Genomic DNA, 6,633 nt, shown 5'->3' on the forward strand with positions numbered 1-6,633 from the left:
GAGGGAGGGAGGGAAGGATTTAGGGAGGGAGAAAGATAGATCATAATTCCGGAGAATAATAGGACATAGAGGTAATAGGGATACGGCATAGATCATAGAGCATAGGGATCATAATACAAGATCGCTAAACAGGAGGGGGACGACACGGGGGATGCACTCCCTCATCGAGAGCAGAAGTCTTCTGCTGGGAAGGTGGAGAAAGAGTCAAAGAACAGACTCCACCCCCATGCATCGCACACGAGCTCCGCATCGCGTCGAAAGCGATTCTCGGGGATAAAATATGCGCGATACCACGCGCGGTTGCCGATTTACGAATCAGTAGCAGCTGTGCTGCAGCATCCACCACGCAGCATCAATAACACTTTATCAATGACCCCATCATCATCACGCGCGCGCTCGCGTCCATCTATCTACGAGGGAGGGTTGGCTCGCGCAATCAGGTTTGATGACACGAGGACACGACCGCGTCAAACCCCGCTGCCCCCACTGTCATTTGTCGACATCGCCGCAGCGACCGAGTTTGCTTCGGCGTCGCCGTGGCGACCAAGATGGCTATGTCGTCGCTGCGGCGACAGAGATGGCTTCGTCAGTGTCAGAGGTGGCGGCGGCGGGGGAATTGTCGTCAAGGGTCACACGTACCTTTTGTAAGCTGGACTGATTCAGCTGTGTCTTGTCTATGATCTTTATGGCCACCTGTAACGAAGCGAAGATACCCGTTAGCGAGATGCTACATCCGCTACACACATACATACGCACATGCACGCACGCTTACGCACGCACACACACACACACACACACATCCACCGCAGACCCCCCCCCTCCCCCTACGCCAACCCACTACCACGCAGTGACGCAGCGAGCAAACCGGGAAAATTCCAGAATCGGGGGGAACATCCCACGACTTCCGGGGGAAAACGCTGCTGCGAAGGTTCGAGGGCGATGCGTAAATAAAGCATATATATATTATCTATATGGCGCTCGCAGTAGAACGACGTATAGCAGGCAGACAGAGCACGTTATCTAGTACACACGTACACACACATTATTACAGCTGCAGTAATAATGCGCGTACGTTCGTACTAAATAACGTGCTCTCTCTCTCTCTCTCTCTGCTTGCTATACATCGTGCTGCTCGCGTATCTAGCACATCCCCTCGCACATCCCCTCGCACATCCTCGGGGACCGCGAAACACAGCTTTTAACAACAAAAGTGATGACATCGCAGCCGGTAATGACTGCTGCTGTCATATGACCGACCCGCACACACACCCGCAGGCTTACAGCAGTTCAAAATCCTACGCGTGGCTAGCCGCATGTACCATTTACGTGGAAACTGCACGCGTAGCTCGACGAAGTCGTATGAAATCAAGAGCTAATATATTACCTTGTAATGTATTATTAGCTATTGGTGAAATGTGTAATGGTTAACTAAAAATGAAATCGTAACTCCAGGACAAGCTTAAATTACTGAATGTTTACAGGTTGGACGTGTAACGTAGGAGGATTACAGATTCATTGGAAATTTCATCGTTAATTGATTCTAAGAAAATGCTTCTTCTCTTTTACGTTTGAAAACAGTTACACACGTACACGCACATGTACACGCGCACGCACACACGCACGCACACACACACACATGCATGCACGCACGCACACACGCATGCACACAACACCCACGCATCTGTGCTTTTATAAACATAATAATGTGAAACTATTAAAATGTAAACCAATTAAACAAACAAACATTAAATAAACACGTGAAACATGTTAATAAACAGTATTAAAATATTCCATCAATATTTATAAACTTTGTGAGTTTGTCGACTAGTTTTTTATGCTTAGATCATGACATAAGTACCATATTATAATCTGATGCACCAACATGACAAATCCACAAAAACTCCAAGTTCACACTACATAGCATGGAACGTTCATAGAGGGGTGGCAAATTACAAGGTACGAGCGTTAAAGACAATGGCAGCAAATGCGTAAAATGACGAAATTTACAACTTCTTACAACTTCTACTATTTCTTTACAACTTTCCTGTACTTGTACAACTGGGGTGCGTGTCAGACAAAATTAGTTATCTAAATTAACAAATCAAAATTATTTAACTTCAGTCTTAACATTAACTTTTTCGCACAGACCGCTGACAGAAACGTGTTAGGAAACGCATTTCTCAAGCGCAGTGTATGAGGAAAAAAGTTGTCGAGACTAATGCCACCACCACCACTCATCAACACTAACCCTTGACAAATCACCATAAATTCTTGCTTCCTGAAGCAACGCACTGCACCAACAAAAGAAAGCAAAAAAAGACAACTACAAAAAAAAAAAAAAAAGGACAAAAATTCGAAACAATAGACTCTGAGAAGCCTGCGCGCAGGGATAATGCACCAAGAAGACGCTTCTTTTACCCCGGGCTGCACGGTGGATGCGCTTTCATGAAGGTGTACATTACGCACTTATCGCTGCACCAGTCAATATTAACGCAGCGAAACGTTAGCATTCGATCCAGCGATCACCGAGAAACACCGCCGATCAGCGGGTTCAGTCAAAACTTCACCGTCCGACTTGTCAAAACTTTGAACATCTGATAGAAAGATTGACAGAACGTTGAAAAACTTGAATCAACTCGTCGACTTTTCCATAGTGTAAACCCAGCTTTAGTTAAAGCTACACCCCCACATACCCCAGCCCATCACACGCACGTAGTAACACGAGTTTTCCTCGGCAGCAGCAGCCACGGCATCATCAACCCATCTATTTCACTTTGTGTACGTTATCTTCGGAGTTATTTGCTTTCTTTTCTTTTCGGCATGTCTAGCACGGCTGCACTACCGTCCTGCAGAATTTCCTCGACATTCGATTATGCTGTTGTTGCCATGGTGATTTTTGCGATGCTAACAGGCTCCTAGATGTTCTTTCATGCACACACGAGATTATTGTTAATACTCTCTAAACTTTCACACGACAGATACTTATTTAATTAAACCTTGGAACTTTGAAAGTTTACATTGCCCCCACCCCCATTTCGAGTTTGTTTATGTATCGCATGGCATTGCGTTAAAGCGAGGATTTCTCATGTTTTTTACCAACCGTTTACATGTTTTCTCAACCGTTCGGATACTTACCGGTACTTCCCGCATAACACCAAATGTGTTTAGTAAGGCTAACATGTCATAGAACACTCGCACACACGGGTTGGTGTAATAGGTGGTTTTGTGCTAACTTCATTTCAACCGATGTGACTAATTTCAGTTTTAAAATCACGTTACTTTTTGCTTCGTTTGTATACTGACGAAAACTAGTTCACACTTCATTTCAAGTTTATTTATGGATTCGTGAGCCCACTGACCATGCCATATACGCTACAATTTATGATAGAGGATTGTCACACGTACTGTCATACGTAAAAATGTATTTTTCGGGGCTACTTTTCAAGCTCGTGTGCATGAAAATAGCACTCTAAAATTTGGTTTGCATTGAACTCTATGCAAATTTATGGGGACTCTTTTTGGCATTTCTGGTGCTCTTTTTGGCATTTCGGGGGCTAAATCGCCCCGAGCCCCCGTGTATTTTTTTCACTGGTGTGCCCTGACTGCGCGGTTGTATTATCAGCTAGACATCCAACCAACCCAATAGACATCTCGACTCCACGTTGAATCATTTTTCTTAATATAACGGATAGCATTCCACAGCTAAACCTATATATAACTAGAAATGGCCGTAGTCGCCAACTACATGTATCCCCCGCGATATAGTATGAATGAAATATCTCCGTAAGGACGTACAAGGTAGGTAAAGTGAAATAAGTCACAAAGACAATTAAAGGTTTGTTACACAACTCATCTGCCTGAGATGTGCAAGTATGTCAAATTTGGTTACCTTAGGGGTTTTGGTACGCGACACACCTTCTCCCCAAGATGTGTAACTAAGTATACCAATTTTGGTCGCAACAGGTCAATTAAGGGTCGAATTATAGAGCAGAAGGAAAATATGATCAAGGTCAATGTCAAGGTCAAATAAAGGTCGCAGTGAGCTGGTTTTGGAACGCGACACCTTCTCCCCAAGATGTGTAATTATACCAAGTTTGGTCGCACCAGGTCAATTAAGGGTCGAGTTATAGAGCAGAAGGGAAAGTGTCTGCGGCGGCGAGGGGCGGTGGTGGCGAGCAGCGGCTGGACAGACATGAAACCATAGCCTATCCCCTCGACGAATACAATAACAAAATACATACCATGCCAATGTAGTATGAGACGGTACGGTATGGTACGGTATGATGTGGGATAGCATCAGGAATGTCATAATATAGATTATATGATAATAAAGATAATATATGATAATATATGATTATATGATAATATAGATTATGTGATAATATAGATTAATTTATATTTTGACATTCCTGATAGTATGGCATGGCATAGTACACACTATAGTATGTAGACTTTCGAGAAGACATTTTTTGCTAGTATTCAAGGCTTTAAAAATAGTTTTTCTACCGGAGCATTGCTTCATTCCTGATCAGCGCTGGAGACCGCGTCCATTGACCTACCTGCCTTGCTATGTGTGACTCTAAATAAGGTCATCAGTATGTTTCCCTTCAGCCACCTGACCGTATACTGACCTAACAATCTGAATGTAAACAGGAAAGCTGGAAAATTGGAAAGCCGGCGGACTGTAATTTTAGAGCAGTCTGGAAACACACACACGGTGGTGCCGCGGTCATAATACTACCCAAGCCACAACGGGTACATGATCACGTAGACACATATAGGCAAGAACGCACACAGACATACATACACGCACGCACGCACGAACGCACGCACGCACGCGCACACACACACACACACACACACACACACACACACACACAGAGATACACGCACACACACACAGAGAGATACACGCACACACACATACACGAACGCACGCACGCACGCACGCACGCACGCACACACACACACAGATACACGCACACCATTATTATTATTCACTCCTGCTACTATCTATGCCTTCACACACCCGCACCCCTCCGCAGTCGCCATCTTCAACTTCAAGTGCTGCTGCTGCTGCCTCTCCCTCTCTCAGTAACGAAGATGTTATTAGTCACATACGAGCGATTTCACGCACTGAATCACAGCCCAACGATCTCGAAAATCCCCCCACCTATATTATCCCTACAGCAAATGTCAGAGTGCTTGCCTGCCGGCCAGTATGGAATATAAATACGCTACCTTCTCTCGAACACTCGAGAGATTTCACTTAGCAGTTATTCTTTAATTATAGCATCATGCTCTTCTAATGCTAGAAGCAGATAATCACACGCATTATGCACGCGCTGATACGCTATATACTTTAATCGCAGCTTCTCGGATTCTGCACTTATACATTAAGTGTTCGGCGTGGAGAAATTCAGACGTGACAGGACATTGACACATTGTCACATTGTCACGTTGTCACGGGCAACGGTGTGGGGTTGTAAGCTATGAATAATCGGCCACTAATCCCAAGTTAATAACCTAATAAGCTTGTATGCCGACCGCGGTAACAAGACCTCGCTATAGGTAAATAGGTGCTTCATAATATGTAACAGATAGGTAAATAGGGGCTTCGTTATATGTAAAAGATAGGTAATAGGTGATACACAATAGGTAACAGATAGGTATTAGGTGCTTCATAAGTTCATTATATGTAACAGATAGGTAATAGGAGATACACAATAGGTAACAGATAGGTATTAGGTGCTTCATAAGTTCGTTATATGTAACAGATAGGTAATAGGAGATACACAAAAGGTAACAGATAGGTATTAGGTGCTTCGTAAGTTCGTTATATGTAACAGATAGGTAATAAGAGATACACAAAAGGTAACAGATAGGTATTAGGTGCTTCATAAGTTCGTTATATGTAACAGATAGGTAATAGGAGATACACAATAGGTAACAGATCATAGGTAATAGAAGATACACAATAGGTAACAGATCATAGGTCTGTTATGATAGATAGGTAATAGGTGCTTCATAAGTTCATTATATGTAACAGATAGGTAATAGGAGATACACAATAGGTAACAGATCATAGGTAATAGAAGATACACAATAGGTAACAGATCATAGGTAATAGAAGATACACAATAGGTAACAGATACGTAATAGGTGATACATAATAGGTAACAGATCATAGGTAATAGGAGATACACAATAAGTAACAGATAGGTAATAGGTGGCAACAGACAACAGGAAGATAAACTGCTCCCGCCTTCCCTTCTGTTGCCAAGCAGCAGCTAGTGAAGCCCCGATCATCACTGCACAGCTATATAACCCGCGGCATGGGGGGTCGAGAAACACCCATCTAGTAACAGCTGCAGCTGTCAGAGAGGGACAGCTGGAAATGAGAGGCTAAGCATGCGAGGCCAATAGCGTGGTATGCAACACACGGTCCCATACTACTCTCCTCCCCCCCCCACCTCTCTCCCTTTCCATCACTTCCCCTCCTCTCTCTCTCTCTCATTAATAAAAGCTCGCCTTCTGCCGTTGGCAGTACTCGATAGAATAGGTCACACGATTCCTTTTGACCACGCAATATATCTATATATATAACGTTGTTCAGCTGAATTAGTCCGTACT

The sequence above is a fragment of the Priapulus caudatus genome, unplaced genomic scaffold (assembly GCF_000485595.1).
Source record: "Priapulus caudatus unplaced genomic scaffold, Priapulus_caudatus-5.0.1 Scaffold339, whole genome shotgun sequence".
Lineage (NCBI taxonomy): Eukaryota > Metazoa > Priapulida > Priapulimorpha > Priapulimorphida > Priapulidae > Priapulus > Priapulus caudatus.